This window comes from Cynocephalus volans, chromosome 15 (assembly GCF_027409185.1).
Source record: "Cynocephalus volans isolate mCynVol1 chromosome 15, mCynVol1.pri, whole genome shotgun sequence".
Lineage (NCBI taxonomy): Eukaryota > Metazoa > Chordata > Mammalia > Dermoptera > Cynocephalidae > Cynocephalus > Cynocephalus volans.
This window is the reverse complement of record NC_084474.1, coordinates 70352038-70373762: the sequence shown is the minus strand read 5'-3', so window position 1 is coordinate 70373762 and position 21725 is coordinate 70352038.

The following is a 21725-nucleotide window of genomic DNA, read 5'->3' as shown; positions in this document are numbered from 1 at the left end:
CCATAAGAGGAATTCAAATGGAAAAGCAAAATGGTTGACTCTGCCCCTGGATCTGGAGCATTTACCCTGGGAAGGTTCGTGAAGGTCATCCAGGCTTCAGAGTTCTTGTCCACGTTTCTATCTGTCTTCAGATCTCACCCTCTTTTCTCCACCCTTTTTTCCAGGAAATTCAAGCCATATCTTCCTTGGCATAGCCACAAGTTTCTATAGAAATGCCTGATATAGGATATATATTGAGCAAAATAATAATAATAGTCATTTATTAATGCATTAAATTTCCATCTAAAGAATGGAAGTTTAATGGCAATCTTTGTAGACGACGTCATATTTTACATTAGATTGCACAGCTTTTTATTATTGTACAATTTTCAAAATTTATGTTTCACTTTTAAACAAGTATAGAATATATTTTTCAAAACACAAATTTATCTCCTACTGGCCTAACACTCAACTAGTTAACACTCAAATTTTCACAAATTCTGTATGACTCTAAAAGGAAGCAAATCCTTCATTTCATTCATCCTGCACGTCAAAATGAATGTTAGAGCAATTTTGACAAACATGAAGCAGCATGTTTTTGCTAGAAAATAAAAATATTTTCACTGTGTAAGGATGTGGTTACCCCGGAATACACAAATATCCCTTCTTAGACAATAACTTACTCATAAAGAAAACTTCGAGGGAGATCTTTAACTTCATGGGAAAAAATATACAGATTTAAATTATTCAACCAAAGGAAGTTTCTCCAAGTTAGTCAAACTCAAAGCATTCAGTTCACAAAATGGTTAATTTTCTGATAGACACTACTTTTCCTTATATGGTATTCCTTTCCAAATGCATTTAGGGCTTCAAAAGATCAATTTTGAATATATGAACTGATCAGTAGCATTTTCCCTGTGTGACTATATCTTTATGCTGGAAAAAAAAAATGTATCCTCCCCATCCCTGAAAAAAAGAAATTTGGAACTACATTAAAATTGAAAATTCTTGATTTAGGACTTTCATCCTTTATTTTGATAAAGCTGTCAAATATTTCTTACCTTAAAATAGAGATGTGATATATGAAAGAGATAAAAGCCAGACCAAGGGCATCCTTAGCTCTGCAGAAATTTAAATACTAAGCACCATTATACAGTATAATCTTTCTAGCTGGTATACCGTCCTACATAAATTAAGACAATTTCTTTCAACCTCTCATGCTGGGCTGCACAGTTACATAGAGTGGAGTTCTGGAAGGTTGGCTTTCCTGCAAGGAGATGTCGACTCACGGGGGTTCAAGAATATTGCACAGTGAGAGGGACTGAGTGAACCTAATTGAACATAAATTATGTTCTAACCTGATAGTAATAAAAAGTATATTAGGAAATACAGATATTCATGCATTTCTTCAATTTATTTCCTAGTCATAAATTTCAAGTGCTAGATTATCTACATTTCATTTATAACTTATTCTGTTTCATCATGCACTCCTGTTTCCCCATCAAACCTCCCTCATCCCAACAAACTGACCTCAGGGAGAGCTTGGATTTACTATGAATATAGTACTGGTCATAGTCAAACGTGTGAACTACTCATTGGTTGCCCTTTATAATCACGCGAGGCAATACTGATGGTGCGGTAGGTGTCACATTAACTTCGTTGTAGGTTATATTTGGGTATAAAATAAAAACTGGTCATGTATGCTCTGACTTGGTACTTACCCATTCAGGTAGCTCTGTTAGCAGGCCACAACTTTAATAAATTAGAAGAGGACAGTTTAACCTTAAATATTAATTGACACAATATTCCTAACTTTGTAGGCAAAAGAATTTAAGTTCCCAAGGGCAGGAATTTTTGTCTGCTTTGTTACTGCTGTAATCCTCAAAACAGAACAGTGCCTGGCACATAGTAGGCGCTCGATAAATATAGGTTGAATGAACTACATATAAGAATTATTTTGTTTTAGCACATTCCTATGGAAAAAAAATTGGGAGAAAGTGCCATGAAAGTGTCTTCCCTGCAGGTCATTTACAAAATGCGCTAGATTGGAAATTAAACATTAGTTCCATTTTATTTTCCATCCCTAATTGATTAATAGTGACTTTCTTGGACACTACTGAGAGCAATTCTGTGGCTCATTCAAGCTCAGTGGGAGAGAATACCAGAATCAATTGATGGAGTCTGCTGTGGGGGCAGTCATGGCCCATATGACAATTATTTGCTCTTTCTGAAATAGTTTCCCACCTCACTGGGTGTGTACTATCCAGATTCTGTCATTCTTAGGATAGTTTCCCATTGGATTGAATGGATATCAACTATTATAGATATATGAGGGGTCTTCAAAAGGTTCATGGAAAGATCACTTTATCTTTTAATTCTATTTTCCACAAACTCTTTGAAGTACCCTCTCATATGGATCCTAAAATTTACACAGGAATTAATTCAGTTTTCCCTTCCCTATATGTTTCTGAAATGTTGACATATTACCAGAACAAAAATCTATCTTTTTCTAATAAAACTTATTTGTTACAGAAACCTGCCTTCTACTAGAGTTTGCAAGGTGTTATACGATTCTGTTCTGTGCTACCAGCTCCAGGAGAATGTTAACATAACACTTTTTCACCTATTTCACAGTTCCAGGCTTCCAACCTTATTTCAGCATAATTCCAAGGTTCCAGGGTAGTTTTCCAAGTCTGTTGAAAACTGCTTCTTACCATGCATTTTCTCTATTTTCTTCGTTTTTGCCAGAATGAACAAAACTGATTTTTTCTCAGCTGTCAAATGAAGCAAGATGTCAAGGAAAAAAAAGTTTTCATGCTTTTGATTCTTGTACCAAAAACAAATGATTAGATCATTGGTTGTTTGCTCAGGGAGAGGTTTATGTTTCCAATATTGCACAGCACAGTCATATCTAAGCAGTTTAGATACTGGCAAGTTTACTTAATTCAGATGGAGCCTATAAGCTATTGGCATCTTGGGCACAAGCCTGAAAATCCTAAATCCTTTAGAAGGGTGGCCTCCCTCTTAGGTGGTATCAAGTGATTCTAACAAGCTTTCTTGACTTTTCTGATGAATTGTGGGGTGTATTGTTGTCAAACACCCAGGTCATGTTTATGAGTGTACAACACAAATACAGCCAGTGAATTCCACTGCAGGGCTCATTCTGCCAGCACATCTTAGCTTTGACCTGCTAAGTGATTCAGACTATTTATTTAGTCACAGGGTTGAGTCTCCTTTAAGTTAAAAACTACCACTTAGGCAAAATATGGCAGATCACAGAATGGTTTATAACCATCTTAGCCTGTAAATTCAAACCAATATTTTTTTTTTATCTGAATTAGATCAGTCCTGCCAGCTCAACTTTCCCTTAGCAAATGTTATTTCTATGACACTGTGTTTTTATTTCCATTGAAATTGACTCAGACTACATAAAGCTACAGTACATCTGCACACTTTTGATATAAAGAATATTTTTCCTCTCTTTTTTGGGACTTGTGTTTAATTTTTGTTTTAATTATACCATGTATAAATATGGCTTCAGTCTCCAGAATGGTCTCTTTTCCTTCACCACCCAAAGAAACAAAAATGGCCTGTGGGAAATCTAATGGACCCAACTGGTGAAAAGATTAACCTGGAAGCAAAGGGAACCTGATCTGCTGCTATTTCACTGGCTTTTATTTGCAACAGCTTGTAAAGTTTATCTCACAAAAATGGGCTCTCCAGATCCCAGCCGATCAGATATGTTGACTTTGAAGTTCATGCTTTCTACTATTCTATTAAAGCAGCCACAGACACTGGGGTTTGTGGTGTATCAGTGAATACTCCTTATGGGTTGACCTGATTTCAAGTGTTATTATATCAGCATTAGAAGGTGGATCCTCATTCTGCCCTGCTCTTATAGATGGAAGTATCACCAAACTAACTTTCCCAGTCATTGTTAATGTGCTGCTGTGTTTCAGAATCATCTGAGGTGCTGGCTGGAAATGCAGATTCTTGATGCTCACCACACCCCAAAGCTACCTAATAGGCACATAACTATAGCCTTCAGCACAGCTGCCTTGGTTCTTAATGGTAGAAAGCTCAAGGGAAAGACTCAGCTGCTACTTTACCTACCATAAGCCAATACCTGATCTTGTTTTATATTCAGGACTGATATTCAGCCTGCATGCACAGGTATAGCTAAACAAGTTGTTAAAATATCAATGTACTTTTAACCTCACTGCTAAAGAGCCACTTCCCCAGGTCCTCTGAGTGCCCTGTTTCCACACCAGCCCCTCCACTGGTCCCTCAGGCCTCCTTTCTCCCCACAGTCCACCAACAAAAGAGTTAATGTCAGGCACAGAAGTGCTCCTTTAACACAGCTTTTCTCACTGGGCTCCCTCTTGGGAGATTTTATTCTCACGTCTATAGCAATGAAATATTTTGTGGTTAATCATCAATTCCACCTCTGGTCCTGTCTTCTTATGAGCTCTAATCTCAAATGTCTAACTGCTTGGTAGACATTTCATCGGCATCTCCACAGCTAACTAAAGCACAACTGTGTCATGGAACAAATTCATTATCTTTCTGCCTAAATTCAGCCCCTTTTCTCAACTTCTATCCTGATCTCCGGTTCTCATTCATTCTGCCACATTTGCCCAGTCAACTAAGCATGAAACTGAGTCATTCCTGACTCCTTGGTCTCTCCATCCAATTAGTCATCTAATTAGTTGAATTTTACTCTAAAATTTATTTTACATCCGTCATTTCTTTCCATTCCCACTGCCACCACTTCACAGCAGACTCATTGCCTCACTTTTAGATCAACAATAATTTCCTTCAAACCTTTCTTCATCTTTTTTTCCCCCAGTTTTTTCCTTCTTACCATGTCTGGATGAATCCACTTCAATATATCATTTTGATCATGTCAATTTCTATTCAAATTCCCCTCAGTGGGTCACTTCCTACAAAGAAAAGGCCAGATGTCTTAGACTGGCATGTAAAAATCATATGATTCCAAAAACACTGTTTTAGACTTCTCTAGCCATTTGCGGCAGACATTATATTAGATATTGTAGAATTTAATTATAACTTACATAATAAAGTTGACCTCAGCAGTGATGGAGTCAGGATAAGAATATGGTTTTCCTGACTCTCAACGACACCACATTCCTGCCAAGCCCCCATAGAAACTCTGAGTATAGCTCTGCCAGGTATCCTCTTTGGTTTCTAGTCCTTTATTGTCTCTTTCTTAGGAGGATGCTTTTTCCTCTCTCATCCCTTTCTCCATTGCTTTTCTGAAGACTTTTTTTCTGATTTAATTCTGCCTTAATCTATTTTCTTTCATTACATCAGGGACCTCACACCTCTCTTGAGTTGCCTAGCTGAAACTGGATTTGTGTCTTTTGCATATCACCTTAAGCCTCAGTACGTCTTCCCTACCCTCTTCACTGAAAACTTTGCTTCCTATTTCACTGAAAAACATTGGAGCAATCCTAAGAAGACTTCTGTATTACCGTGGTTCTCAACCTGGGATGCACTCAGGAATCTTCCAATTACTAAAAAAAAAAAAAAAAAAAAAAAGACAAAAAATAATAAAAACAACAATAAAAACAAAACAAAACAAACAACCCCCCCCCCCCACGCCCCAGTACCTAGTCTGGAACCCAGACCAATTAAATAAGAAACTAGACTGTTGAGTGGGGAGCTAGACATTAGTATTTTAAAATATAATCTGGGTGATTCCATGTACAGTCGCAGACAAGAACCACTGTTATACAAATTCCCATCACCGTCTTCATCTTTATTTACCTTCCTGTATGTTTTCATACACTCTGCCTGCCCTTTGGATGAAGTCTGTGCACAGCGTTGAGATAATCCCTTCCACTTGTACACAGGTCTCATTCCCTCACATCCACTCATGGGTATCACTCCAGTATCTGTCCACTTTCCCCTCCATTCTTATCAACATACAGATATTTTGTGATTTTTCCGTTTTGTAAAAATAGTGAACAAATTAACGGAACTTCTCTTGACACCCACATCCTCCAGCTATTACCTTGTTTCTCTGCCTTCTTTACCACAAAACTTCCCTGCATTCCTACAAGAGAATTATTCTTTTCATTGCCTAGTGATTTCCACGTTGCTAAAATCCAATGATGAATTTTTGGTCCTTCTCTTACTTGACTTAACATTGGGATTTGATTCAGTTGATCACACTTTTTGTCTTGATGCACTTGCTGTCCTTGGGTTATTCCTGGATTTCCTCTTACCTTAGGAGTTGCTCCTTTTCAGTCGTTGCTCCTCATCTTCCCATCTTGATATGTTGGAATATACCAGTGACCAGCCTGGAATTTTATTCTTCTACATCTACACTCATTCCCTTAGTGATCTCATCCAACATTAAAAAAAAAAAAAATGTTATTGGAGTTCAATTGAAATAAAATGAATTGCAAGTATGTAAAATGTACAATTAGATTAGTTTTGATACAGGTACACACCCGTGAAATAATCACCACCATTTATATAACAAAATATTTCCATTCCCCTTCAAAAATTTCCTTATGTCTCTTTATAATCCTTGCAACTCTTCACGCCAATCCACAGGCAATCCTTGATCTGATTTCTGTCACTAGAGATTATTGTGCATTTTGTAGAATTTTATGTATCAGAGTCATATGGTATGCTATTTTTTTTGGGGGGGTGGCTTTTTTAATTCAATACAATGCTTTTAAAACTCTCCCATGTTGTTGTATGTATTGAAAGTCTGCCACTTTTTGTTAAGTAATATTCCATTGTATGGATATACCATAATTTATCCATTTAACTGTTGTTGGACTTCGGGTTGTTCCTGGGTTTGGGTTATTACAAATATAGTTTCTACTCACATTTATATGCAAGCCTTTGTCTGAACATATGTTTTAATTTCTCTCAGGTAAATACCTAGAAGTGGAATGACTGAGTTTTATGTTTAGGCATATGCTTAACTTTTTAACAAATTGCCCAACTTTTTTTCAAAGTTATAGTACCATTTTATATTCCCATCACCAGTGTAAGAGAATTTCAGTTCTCTTGTCCTTGCCAAGGCTTTATGTTATGGAAAACTATGGCCTGAGGTCTAACTCTGGCTAGCAACTTGTTTTTTGTAAGTAACAGAGCCATGCCCATTCATTTACTTATTGACTATGGTTTCATTCATGCTACAATTGCAGAGTTGAATTCTTTTGACAAAGACTACATGGCCAATGAAGCCTAAATTATGTGTTATCTGGCCCTTTTATACAAAAAATTTTGATGACCCCTGCCTTATTTTCACTTTTTATTCTTTATTTCATTCTTTATTGGAACATAATTGCACATATCTGTGAGGTACAGCATTGAATATCAATACCTATGTGCAATATGTGATGCTCAAATCAAGATAGTTAGTATATTCGGCATTATACAAGGGAATCACTTTTTGTGGCCCTGCACCATTTCTTGCTAATGCCGCTTCCCCACCGCCCTCTCCCACCTCTGGTAACCCCAGTTCTGTCCTTTACTTTTGAAAGTTCAATGTATTATTGTATCTTTCTTTCTTTTAAATTTTTATTTATACTTTATTTAGTTTTTAGCTCCTACTTATGAGTGAGGACACGTGGTAATTTCTCTTTCTGTGCCTGGCTTACTATACTCAACATAATTTTCTCTAAGTTCATCCATGTTGCTGAGGATGGCACGGTAGTATTCCATTGTGTATATATAGCCCAGGCTTTGTCCTTGTCCCTCCTAGAATGGGATGTCCTGCAATGTTTGGGCTCAGCAGTCCAAGTTCCCCTGGAGTATAAAAACACACACAGACTGCAGTGCTTTCAGAGTCCTTCACTTGTGGTGCAAAGTGAGATATGTGCATAGGAGACTCCTGTCCTGGGAAGCTTTCTGAGACTTATGAGATCAGCTCACCAAGGATCCTAGACGTCTGTTGACTTTTTTTTTTTTTTTTTTTCCTTTTTTTTTTTTTTAATTTCATTTTGTCGATATACATTGTAGCTGATTAATGCTCCCCATCACCAAAACCTCCCTCCCTTCTCCCTCCCCCCCTCCCCCCAACAATGTCCTTTCTGTTTGTTTGTTGTATCAACTTCAAATAATTGTGGTTGTTATATCTTCTTCCCCCCCCCCCGGTTTGTGTGTGTGTGTGTGTATGTGTGTGTGTGAATTTATATACTAATTTTTAGCTCCCTCCAATAAGTGAGAACATGTGGTATTTCTCTTTCTGTGCCTGACTTGTTTCACTTAATATAATTCTCTCAAGGTCCATCCATGTTGTTGCAAATGGCAGTATTTCATTCGTTTTTATAGCTGAGTAGTATTCCATTGTGTAGATGTACCACATTTTCCGTATCCACTCATCTGATGATGGGCATTTGGGCTGGTTCCAACTCTTGGCTATTGTAAAGAGTGCTGCGATAAACATTGGGGAACAGGTATACCTTCGACTTGATGATTTCCATTCCTCTGGGTATATTCCCAACAGTGGGATGGCTGGGTCGTATGGTAGATCTATTTGCAATTGTTTAAGGAACCTCCATACCATTTTCCATAGAGGCTGCACCATTTTGCAGTCCCACCAACAATGTATGAGAGTTCCTTTTTCTCCGCAGCCTCGTCAGCATTTATCGTTCATAGTCTTTTGGATTTTAGCCATCCTAACTGGGGTTAGATGGTATCTCAATGTGGTTTTGATTTGCATTTCCCGGATGCTGAGTGATGTTGAGCATTTTTTCATATGTCTGTTGGCCATTTGTATATCTTCCTTAGAGAAATGCCTACTTAGCTCTTTTGCCCATTTTTTAATTGGGTTGCTTGTTTTCTTCTTGTAAAGTTGTCTGAGTTCCTTATATATTCTGGATATTAATCCTTTGTCAGATGTATATTTTGCAAATATTTTCTCCCACTCTGTTGGTTGTCTTTTAACTCTTTTAATTGTTTCTTTTGCTGTGCAGAAGCTTTTTAGTTTGATATAATCCCATTTGTTTATTTTTCCTTTGGTTGCCCGTGCTTTTGGGGTCGTATTCATGAAGTCTGTGCCCAGTCCTATTTCCTGAAGTGTTTCCCCTATGTTTTCTTTAAGAAGTTTTATTGTCTCAGGGTGTATATTTAAATCCTTAATCCATTTTGAGTTGATTTTAGTATACGGTGAGAGGTATGGATCTAGTTTCATTCTCCTGCATATCGATATCCAGTTATCCCAGCACCACTTGCTGAAGAGGCAGTCCCTTCCCCAGTGAATAGGCTTGGTGCCTTTGTCAAAGATCAGATGGCAGTAAGTGTGTGGGTTGATTTCTGGATTCTCTATTCTATTCCATTGGTCAGTGTGTCTGTTTTTATGCCAGTGCCATACTGTTTTGGTTATTATAGCTTTGTAGTATAGCTTAAAGTCAGGTAGTGTTATGCCTCCAGCTTTATTTTTTTTGCTGAGCATTGCTTTGGCTATTCGTGGTCTTTTATTGTTCCATATAAATGTCTGAATAGTTTTTTCCATTTCTGAGAAAAATGTCTTTGGAATTTTGATGGGGATTGCATTGAATTTGTATATCACTTTGGGTAGTATGGACATTTTCACTATGTTGATTCTTCCAATCCAAGAGCATGGAATATCTTTCCATCTTCTTGTATCCTCTCTAATTTCTCTCAGCAGTGGTTTGTAGTTCTCATTATAGAGATTTTTCACCTCCTTGGTTAACTCAATTCCTAAGTATTTTATTTTTTTGGTGGCTATTGTAAATGGGCAGGCTTTCTTGATTTCTCGTTCTGCATGTTCACTATTGGAGAAAAGAAATGCTACTGATTTTTGTGTGTTGATTTTGTATCCTGCTACTGTGCTGAAATCATTTATCAATTCCAACAGTTTTTTTGTAGAGGTTTTAGGCTGTTCGATATATAGGATCATGTCATCTGCAAACAGGGACAGTTTGACTTCATCTTTTCCAATCTGGATGCCCTTTATTTCCTTCTCTTCTCTGATTGCTCTGGCTAGTACTTCCAACACTATGTTGAATAGGAGTGGTGAGAGTGGGCATCCTTGTCTAGTGCCTGTTCTTAAAGGAAAAGCATTCAGCTTTTCCCCATTCAGGATGATATTGGCAGTGGGTTTGTCATATATGGCTTTAATTATGTTGAGATACTTTCCCTCTATACCTAACTTATAGAGGGTCTTTGTCATGAATGAGTGCTGAACTTTATCAAATGCTTTTTCAGCATCTATAGAGATGATCATATGGTCCTTGTGTTTGAGTTTATTAATATGGTGTATCACATTTATTGATTTGCGTATGTTGAACCAACCTTGCATCCCTGGGATGAATCCCACTTGATCATGATGAATAATTTTTCGTATGTGTTGCTGTATTCTGTTTGCTAGTATTTTAGTGAGGATTTTTGCATCTATATTCATCAAGGATATCGGCCTGTAGTTTTCTTTTTTGGTTATATCTTTACCTGGTTTTGGTATCAGGATGATGTTTGCTTCATAGAATGAGTTTGGGAGATTTGGGTCCATTTCAATCTTTTGGAATAGTTTGTAAAGAATCGGTGTCAATTCCTCTTTGAATGTTTGGTAAAATTCTGCTGTGAATCCATCTGGTCCTGGGCTTTTCTTTGTTGGGAGCCTTCTGATAACAGCTTCAATCTCCTTTATTGTTATTGGTCTGTTCAAATTTTCTACGTCTTCACGGTTCAGTTTTGGGAGCTTGTGTGTGTCCAGAAATTTATCCATTTCCTCCAGATTTTCAAATTTGTTGGCGTTTAGTTGTTTATAGTAGTCTCGAATGATTCCTTGTATTTCAGATGAATCAGTTGTAATATCGCCTTTTTCATTTCTAATTTTTGTTATTTGAGTCTTCTCTCTTCTTTTTTTTGTTAGCCATGCTAATGGTTTGTCAATTTTATTTATCTTTTCAAAAAACCAACTTTTTGATTCGTTGATCTTTTGAATTGTTTTTTGGTTTTCAATTTCATTCAGTTCTGCTCTGATCTTAATGATTTCTTTCCGTCTGCTAACTTTAGGATTGGATTGTTCTTGTTTTTCTAGTTCTTTAAGGTGAAGTGTTAGGTTGTTCACTTGCCATCTTTCCGTTCTTGTGAAGTGAGCATTTAATGCAATAAATTTTCCCCTCAATACTGCTTTTGCAGTATCCCACAGGTTTTGGTATGATGTATCATTGTTTTCATTAGTTTCAATAAACTTTTTGATTTCCTGCTTGATTTCTTCTTGGACCCATATGTCATTAAGTAGAATGCTGTTTAATTTCCATGTGTTTGTATAGTTTCCAGAGTTTTGTTTGTTATTAATTTCTAGTTTTAATCCATTGTGGTCTGAGAAGATACATGGGATAATTCCAATTTTTTTGAATTTATTGAGACTTGATTTGTGACCTAATATGTGATCTATCCTGGAGAATGATCCATGTGCTGATGAGAAGAATGAATATTCTGAGGTTGTTGGGTGGAATGTTCTGTAGATATCTGCCAATTCCAATTGGTCTAGAGTCTTGTTTAGATCTTGTGTTTCTCTACTGATTCTTTGCCTAGATGATCTGTCTAATATTGACAGTGGAGTGTTCAGGTCCCCTGCTATTATGGTATTAGTGTCTATTTCCTTCTTTAGGTCTAATAGAGTTTGTTTTATAAATCTGGCTGCTCCAACATTGGGTGCGTACATATTTATGATTGTTATGTCTTCTTGATGGATCAGTCCTTTTATCATTAAGTAGTGTCCCTCATTGTCTCTTTTTATGGTTTTTAGTTTAAAGTCTATTTTGTCAGATATAAGAATAGCCACTCCAGCTCGTTTTTCTTTTCTGTTTGCATGGTAAATCTTTTTCCATCCTTTCACTCTTAGTCTGTGTGAATCTTTATGGGTGAGGTGGGTCTCTTGTAGGCAGCATATAGTTGGGTCCTGCTTTTTGATCCAGTCAGCCAGTCTGTGTCTTTTAATTGGGGAATTTAAGCCTTTAACATTCAGAGTTGTTATTGAAAGGTGTTGATTTATTCCTAGCATTTTATTGGTTGTTTGGTTGTCTTAGGTGTCTTTTATTCCTTGCTTTCTGATTTACTGTTTGGTTTCTTTGTTTGTTGGTTCCTTAGGTTGTAGATAGTGTTTTTGTTAGCTTGTTTTCTCTTCATGAATGCCATTTTTATTGTACTAGTGGGTTTAGATTTTTCTTAGGTTTTTATGGCAGTGGTAGTTATTTTTCAGGAACCAAACCCAGTACTCCCTTGAGGATTTCTTGTAAGGGTGGTCTTGTGGTAGTGAACTCCCGCAGTTTTTGTTTGTCTGAGAAATATACTATTTGCCCCTCATTTCGGAAGGATAGCCTTGCAGGGTAGAGTATTCTTGGCTGGCAATCTTTGTCTTTTAGTATTTTGAAAATATCATCCCATTCCTTTCTAGCTTTTAGGGTTTGTGATGAAAAGTCTGATGTTAACCTGATTGGGGCTCCCTTATAGGTGATTTGACGCTTCTCTCTTGCAGCTTTTAAGATTCTCTCTTTGTCTCTGTGTTTTGCCAATTTGACTATGACATGTCTTGGAGAAGGCCTTTTTGGGTTGAATACGTTTGGAGATCGTTGAGCTTCCTGGATCTGAAGATCTGTGATTTTTCCTATACCTGGGAAGTTTTCTGCCACTATTTTGTTGAATATATTTTCAATGGAATCTCCATTTTCCTCCCCTTCTGGAATACCCATGACTCGGATATTTGAGCGCTTGAGGTTGTCTGATATCTCTCTCAGATTTTCTTCCATGTCCTTGATTCTTTTTTCTTTCTTTTTGTCTGCTTGTGTTATTTCAAACAGCCCATCTTCAAGTTCAGAGGTTCTCTCTTCAACTTCGACAAGCCTGCTGGTTAAACTCTCCGTTGTGTTTTTTATTTCGCTGAATAACTTCTTCAGTTCAGCAAGTTCTGCTACATTTTTTTTCAGGACATTGATTTCCTTGTACATTTCCTCTTTCAGATCCTGTATACTTTTCCTCATTTCATCATGATGTCTAGCTGAGTTTTCTTGTATCTCATTCAGTTTCCTTAGAATTATCACTCGAAATTCCTTGTCAGTTATTTCAAGGGCTTCTTGTTCTATAGGATCTAGAGTATGAGATTTATTAACTTTTGGTGGTGTACTTTCTTGATTTTTTGTATTTCTGGTGTCTTTTTTTTGGTGTTTATTCATTGTGGCAGGGGGTTTCACAGTCCACCGGTTTAAGACTAATGACTAACTAGGATGTTGCTGTGGTTGCCAATTTGGTATGGCTCCCGCCGTGACTGCTCAGTTGGCCTCTAGTGTCTTGTGTGTGTGGTTGCCTCCGGTCTTGGGCTTCTCCGGGGATCCACCTTTCTGGTCAGCTTGTACTCTGCTGGGCTGGTGGATCACGTACCACAGGGTGTGTGATCTCTGTTGAGCTTTCACTTTCTGTACAGGACTTCTCCCCGTTCCGTGTGCTCTGGCCCAGGCTGTTAGATCGTGCAGTGGCGACCCCACCGGGTGTGTGGTTTCTGTCGAGTCTCCGCCTCCCTGGCCGCACGTCTCCCCCCTCTGTGCACACTGTGCTGGGCTGGGGCGTGTCTTCTGCACCCCTCGTCTATCAGCTGGGCCTTCAAGACCCTGCTCCACACCACCTTGCCCAGGAAGTCTACCAGGTTTCTGCTAGGCACAGACGACCGGTCTCTCTGGGTGCCTTTGTAGCACTGTGTAGATCTTTCTCGGGTCTTGTTCACCTTTGTATCCCCCCGGTATAAACCGAGTCTAGTGCCCGCCTGCAGCCTGCTCTCCGGCAGGTTCAAGCGGACCTGGGAACTCTCCTACCACACTATTCCCAACCAGAAATTCGTTAGGCTTTTTTCCAAAATGGTGGTCACAGAGATGGTATCTGCCTCCCAGTAACAGGAAGTTTACCGGGGGCCGGAGTCCAGGGTGTGGTGGAGTGACAGTCGGCCCGCCCGTACTTCCTAGCCCTCCCAAAACTGGTCGGGACGCCCCACACCCCCAGCCCTGCCAGAGAACCGCGGAGGGAGTGGGAGAGGAGGCCGGCCCGCAGGGTCCAGAAAGCCCCGCGCCAGGCCAAGCAAATGGGCTCAGTGATGGCCGAGCAGGGCGGAGCTGCCCGCACCTGGGAAAATGGAGGCAGCACTGGGGCAGTGAGTGGCCTGTTGGTGCAGGCGGGAGCCGCGTGGGCATCCACCCCCCGAACAGAGCTGTGCCAGGGATCACTCACAGTGCTGTGCCAGGTCGGGCGCTCGCTCTGTCTCTGGTTTGTTGCCTTCCGTGTTCTCGGCGCTGCCGCCTCAGGCTGTTCAGTCGCGGCGCCGCTCGGGCGCTCCCAGGAATCTTCTTTAATGCCGGCCTGAAACCTCGAATCCTGAATAGGGCAGCTGGCTGCCTTCAGTGCGGCCCCAGCCTCCGGGATCCTGGCTGCATCCACAGCAGCCCTGGCGCCGTGTTCCCTGTTTCAAGACTCGCTTTTGCAGCTAAGAATCAGTTCTTTTCCTGCTCCACACTTCAAAGCTGTTGCCTGTAAATGAGGCAGCCTCTCCTGCCGGGGGCAAAGTGGCGTTGAGCCCCCACAACCGGCCAGCAGCAGCAGTCCTCCCTTAAGAGATGGCCAGAGGAAGGTCCACAAGTTTCCGGGCTGCCTGAGGCCCAGTGGCCACCTTTTCCACCTCAGCTACTCCGCGCCAGCCGCCGCAGCCGCCGCCATCTTGAAACTCCTCCGTCTGTTGACTTGTTGACTCCCATTGCTTATCTGTGAGTAATAAAGTTGCTTTGTCAAAAAAAAAAGTTGTTTGAGTTCCTTGTATATTCTGAATATTAATCCCTTAACACATGCATAGTTTGCAAATATGTTCTACCATTCTGTAGGTGTCTTTTCACTCTGTTAATTGTTTCCTTTGTGCAGAAGCTTTTTAGTTTGATAAAATTCCATTTGTTTATTTTTTCTTGTGTTGCCTGTGCTTTGGGGGCCTTTTCATAAAATCTTTGCCCAGTCCTACTTAATGAAGTGTTTTCCCTACGTTTTCCTCTAGGAGTTTAATAGTTTAAGTTTTTATATCGAAGTCTTTGATGCATTTTGAGTTGATTTTGGTATATAGCAAGATATATAGGTCTAGTTTCATTCTGCTACATATGGATGTCCAGTTTTCCCCCCACTGTTTATTAAAGAGGCTGTCTTTTCCCCAATGTATGTTCTTGGTGTCTTTGTCCAAGATCAGTTGGCTGTTAGGATGTGGGTTGATTTCTGGGTTCTCTATTCTGTTTGATTGGTCCGAGTGTCTGTTTTTACACTTGTGCCATGGTGTTTTGGTTACTATAGCTTTGTAGTATAATTTGAAGTCAGGTAGTATAGTGTCTTTGGCTTTATTTTATTTTTTGCTCAGGACTGCTTTGGCTATTCATGATCTTTTGTTGTTCCATGTGAATGTTAGGACTGTTTTTTCTATTTCTGTGAAGACTGTCATTGATATTTTGATGGGGATGGAATTGAATCTGCAAATCACTTTGGGTTGTAGGGACATTTTCACAATGTTAATCCTTCCAATCTGAGAGCATGGAGTATCTTTTTAAATTTCTTTCAGTAGTGATGTATAGTTCTTGTAGAGATCTTTCACCTCCTTCATTAAATTGATTCCTAGGTACTTTATTTTTCTGGTGACTATTATAAATGGGCTTCGTTTCTTGATTTCTTTTTCTGCTAGTTCATTACTGAAGCATAAAAATACTAATGATTTCACATGTTGATTTTGTGTCCTGAAACATTACTGAAATTGTTAATCAGCTCTAAGAGGTTTTTTGGTACAATCTTTAGAATTTTCTAAATAAAGGATCGTGTAATTTGCAAACAGAGACAGTTTGACTACATCTTTTACAATATGGATGAAGTTTCTTTCTTTCTTTTGCCTGATTGCTCTGGCTACTACTTCCAATATTATGGAGAAGTAAGAATGGGCATCTTGTCTTATCCCTATTGTTAAGGGAAAAGCTTTCAGTGTTTCAATATTCAAGTTGATATTGGTGGTGGGTTTGTCATATATGAGTTTTATTGTGTTAAATGCTTGCCTTATATACCTAATTTGCTGGATTTGCTGGCAGTTTTTATCATGAGGGATTTTAAATTTTGTCAAATGCTTTTCCTGTGTCTATTGAGATAATAATATGGTTTTTCCCTTGATTTTGTTGATGTGGTTTACCACATTTATTGACTTGCGAATGTTGAACCATCCCTTCATCCCTGGGATGAATCCCACTTGATCATGGTGTGTAATTCTTTTGACATGTTGCTCTATTCTGATCAGTAATGTTTTGTTGAGGATTTTTGCATCTATGTTCATTAAAGATATTGGCCTGTAGTTTTCTTTTTTGTTGTTGTTGTATCTTTGTCTGGTTTTGGTATCAGAGTGATGCTGGCCTCACAGAATGAATTTAAGAGAATGGCCCCTGTTTCAATTTTTGGAGTAGTTTGAAGAGAATGGGTATTAATTCCTCTTTAACAGTTTGGTAGAATTCAGCAGTAAAGCCATCCAGTCCTGGGCTTATCTTTGTTCGGAGACTGATTATTGCTTCAATCTTGCTGCTCATTATTGATCTGTTCAGGTTTACTTCAGTCTTGGTAGTTTGTTTGTGTCCAAAGATTTATCCATTTCCTCCAGGTTTTCAAATTTGTTGCCACATAGTTGTTTATAATAGTCTCTCATGATTCCTTATATTCCTGTGGTATTGGTTGTTTTTGTGGTGGTAAGATTTAGTTTCTTTCTTTCCATTTGCCTTTTTGTTCTACCAGTGGATTTTGTTCTTTCTTGTGTATTTGTGGTAGTGATTATCAGTTATCAGATAACGGTTGCAGGACTCCCTTGAGGATTTCTTGTGGGGCTGATTGAATGGTGGTGAACTCCTGCAGTTTTTGTCTGGAAAATACACTATTCTCGCTCATTTCTGAAGGATAGCCTTGCTAGGTATAGTATTCTTGGCTGGAAGTTTTTTTTCCTTTCATATTTTGAATATATCATCCCATTTTTTCCTGGCTTGTAGAGTTTCTGATGAAAGTCTGCTGTTGGTCTGATAGGGTCTCCCTTATAGGTGGCTTGTTGCTTTTCTCTTGCTGCTTTTAGGATTCTCTCTTTATCTTTGGGTTTTGCCTATTTGTGATATGTCTTGGAGAGGATTTTTTTGGATTGAATCTGTTTGGGGATCTTTGAACCTCCTTGATCTGAAGGTCATGTCTGTCCCTACCCCTGGGAAGTTTTTCATTATTACTTTATTGAATACATTTTCAATGCCTTTTCCTTTCTCCTCCCTTTCTGGAACACCCATAATTCAAATGTTTGTCTACTTAAGGTCATCTGCTAGCTTCCTTAGATTTTCTTCATTTTTTAAAAATTCTTTTCTCCTTATTTTAGTCCACCTGGATTATTTTGAAAAGATTATCTTTGAGATCAGAAATTCTTCTGCTTCCTCCAGCCTTCTGCTTAAGCTCTTGGGTGTGTTTCTTATTTGGTTGAATGACTCCTTCTGTTCTAGAAGTTCTGCTACCTTGTTTTTTAAGATATTAATCACTTTGTAAATTTCCTCATTCATATCCTGGATAGTTTTTATTATTTCATTGTGTCATCTAACTGAGTCTTCTTGTATCTTATTGAGTTTCCTTTAAATTGTTGCTCAGAATTCCTTTTCAGTCATTTCAAGGTTTTCCTGCTCTATGGGGTATCATACTTGAGAATTATTGTGTTCCTTTGGTGGTGTCATGTTTCTTGTTCTTTTGTATTTCTAGTATCTCTACATTGATATCTTTTTATCTGGTAGAGCAGTTGCTTCTTCTATTACTCTGGAGTGGGCTTTGAGGAGAGAGACTTCCTCTTGAACATCTGTTTTATATTGACCATTGTGCAGGGTGTTCTAATATTGGTTTCAGGTAGACACAGTAGTGTAGTCTTTATGTAGATACTTCAGTGTTGGAGTTGTGTGTGAACCTCCATGGCCGAGGCAGTGGGGCACTTAGTGATTCCTTGCTGTGGTTAGTGACACTGTATTGGGTCATTGAGGATGTGGGCAAGCTCTCAGATTCTTGGGAGAAGTTCCTGGGTGCTCTGTTGCCCTGTGGTTGACCCTGGTCATGCTTGTTGAAACCCTGGTTAGCATCTTGTGACCATGATAGGTGCTTTGGGGTACACTGGAGCTCCTGAGTTTGAATGGGTGACACTGTGTGAGGTTTCTCTTTCCTCTTTCATTCAAGCAAAGGCTCCTCCTGGGGTTTTGTTTCCGCTGGTTGGAGATGAGTTGGTGGTGGTTGAGAATTTTTTTTTTCTTATTCTATTTGGCTATCCTGGGTGTCTGCACTCTCTAGGGGTTCCATGAGTGTCTCTACCCAGATCGAGGCAGTTGTTTGGGCTGTGCATGTACACCCCACCCCCAAGTGTACTGTGGGAGGAAGTATAATTTCCCTGTTGGTTGGGCCACTGGGTCATGGGTCTGTGCTCACTCACCTGTTTTTACAGGCTCCTCTAGTAATCTTCCTTGTGTCAATGCAGTCAAGTGGCCAGCAGGCTGCATGCACAGTGTCAGTGGCTGCTGCTGTGACAGCAGGTTGCCCTTATGCCAGCAGTGGCAGGTTGCCCTTGCAGCAGTTGCAGCTGTGGTGGTGGCTGTGACCCCTGCTTTATATAGTCATTTTGTAAACTATTCTAATAGGTTATAGCAGTATCTAATTGTGATTTTAATTTGAATTTCCCTGATGACTAATGGATTAAACATCTTTCCATTTGCTTATTTGTCATTGCAAAAGAAGTTATCTTTTGCAAAGTCTGTTTAAAACTTTTATCTATTTGCATTTTTTGTTCACTTGCTATGTTTTATTTATTTCTCACTGAAGTATAACAGTTTATTATGTCCTCTTGAAAAAAGTCCTTTGTCTGATATATGTAATTGTGAATATTTTCCCCCAGCTGGTGGCTTGCATTTTGATTTTCTTAATGATATTTCTCTTGAGACAAAAGCTCTTAAACTTATCAATTTTATTTTTTATGAGTAGTGCTTTTTCATTTCTATGTAAAAAACCTTTGACTATGCCAAAGTAACAAAGATTATATCCTATGTTTTCTTCTAATTGTTTTATAGGTTTAAGATTTACCTTAGTCCTAGTGTCCATTAGGAGTAAATTTTTGTGTATGATATGAGATAAAGGTCAATGTTCACTTTTTTCCATATGGATATCCAGTTGATCCAGCAAGATTTGTTGAAAAAACTTTCCTTTCCCAATTGAATTGACTTAGCAACTCTGTAAAAATCAATATGTTTGGGTCTTTTTCTGAACTGTATTCCATTCTGTTGATACACAAGCTTACTTCAAATAGTTTGTAGAAAAATAGAATGAAAAGATAATATGAATCTTTCCATGAACTTTTTGAAGTACCTTTGTATATGTCTTTTAGTGATAACCAGACTGTACTGACTATGATATAAGCACCCTTAAAATCAGTTGGAGTTCTTTCCTAAAATTGCTTTCACTATTCTGTGTCTTTTGAATTTGCATATATATTTTAGAATAGTTATTATTTTTTACCAATAAAAGCATGCTAGGGTTCCAACTGTTATCATATTCAATCCACACACAAATTTTGGGAGAATTGCTATCTAAACAATTTTGAATCTTCCAATCTGTAAACATGGTATATATTCCCACTTATTTAGGCCATCTTTAATTTTCCCAGCAATTTTTTAAAAAAATATTTAATAGGGAATCATGAATGGGTTTTTTAGACTTATTCTTAATTACACAGCATAAGAGTATTTTTTTGTCATTACTGTATATTATAATATTTTTGATATTCCACTTTCTAGTTGTTTGCATCTAATACATAAAAAAATATAATTTTTTTTGCATATTAACCCTGCATCATGTGAACTTTCTGAACTTTCTGTATTCATTTATTATTTCTAGTTTTTTTTTTTTTTAAGATTCCATGTGTTTTCCTATGAAAAGAATTGTATCATCTACAAATAAGGAAAATTTTACTTAATTTCTGATCTTTATGGTTTGAATTTCTTTTTCCTGACTTTTTGCAATGGCTAGAACTGCCAGTACAGTGTTTAATAGATATGGTAAAATGAGCATCTGTGTTTTTTCTTGATATCAGAGAGAAAAAAAATCAATTTTTTACCCATAGCTATTATATTAGCTGTAAATTTTTGTAGTTTCTCTTTAATTAGCTTGACAATGTTCCCTAATATTTGTAGTTTGCTTAGAGTTTGTTCATAAGTGGCTGTTAAATTTTGTCAACTGACTTTTTTGCATCTATTGAAAAGATCTTATTTGCCCTTTACTCTGTTGATATGGTGAATTACATCAATTGATTTTCAAATGTAAAACCAACCTTGCATTCCTGGAATGTACTGTACTTGATTGTAGTTATTCAAAGTTTTTGTATTTGTATGTAATGTGTTGTTTTTCCTTAGCTGCTTTCAACTTTTATTTAAAAAAATTTTTGGATTTTAGTAGTTTGATTATGATGTATCTAGGCATAGTTTTCTTTAAGATTACACTGTTTGGGGTTTGCTAAACTTTTTGAACTGAAATTTATATGTTTAAACAAATTTAGGGAGTTTTCAGTCATTATTTCTTCAATTTTTTCTCACCCATTTCTTGCTTCTTTTTTTGTGGGACTAGATGACACATATACAATCAATGGATATTGCCACACAGATCACTGAGTCTCAGTCTCTGTTTATTTTTTTTAACTTGCATATTCTTCCTTCTCCAAGTTTTGGTTAATTTCCATATTCTTCTTACTTTTGTTTACTTCTCATTATCATGAGAAAATTGCTTGTAGCATTTTTTTTTCTAGAATTTATTGCTGTAATCAGAAGAAAGGTTGATTTGCAGTAGGTGTATGCTGCCACAGCCAATCCATAACTCCAGTTTTTTTTGTTTTAAAACCATCCTATTCCTGATGACTTCCAAATGAATGTGTGAAACTCAGACCTCCACACTTCTACTCCAGTATTTATATTTGACTATTTGCCTGTCATCTCTAACATAAATATCTAATAATGATTTTAATATAAATGTATTTAAAACTGTACCCCTGATCCACCCGCAATTTTTAAATACTGCACCTTTTTCCTTTCAATTGCTTTGGAGTCATCCTTAGCTCCATTTTTTCACATGCCACATCTGAACCATTAGTAAATCCTATTATTTCTACTTTCAAAATATTTGAATATTTCTGTCACCCTCCCCTCACTACCACCTTTGCCCAAGCCATTACCATATCTCACCTAGATTATGACAATTGTAGTTGGAGGATCTCTTACTTATAATTATTTGCTGAAGTAATGGTCCACTAGCCCTAGATGCCTAAGATATTTGCACAATATTTAATTGCTAGGACTTGCCTTATAATGTTGACAAGTAAATGACTGAAAGGATGAACATCACTTTCAGCTAATTGGATCTGTGGTTATAAATCAGGGAATTAAAATCCACAGAGTTTACTAAAATGGGTAGGGCTCTGTCCTAAGGCTCAGTTTAAGTGATACTCTTGAATTAAAAAATTCTTTAGTAAAGATGTCTTCATATAAATCACGTATTGTATTTACTTTGCTTACAACTGGGGCCACACCCATTAATTGGGAGTATGTGTTAATCAGAGTCTCATTATCAAATCTCCTTCAACTTTATATAGTGTTTGAGAAATCTTGGGCTACTTGATTGACTAGTAGATTTATTAGTGACTCTTCATAAGA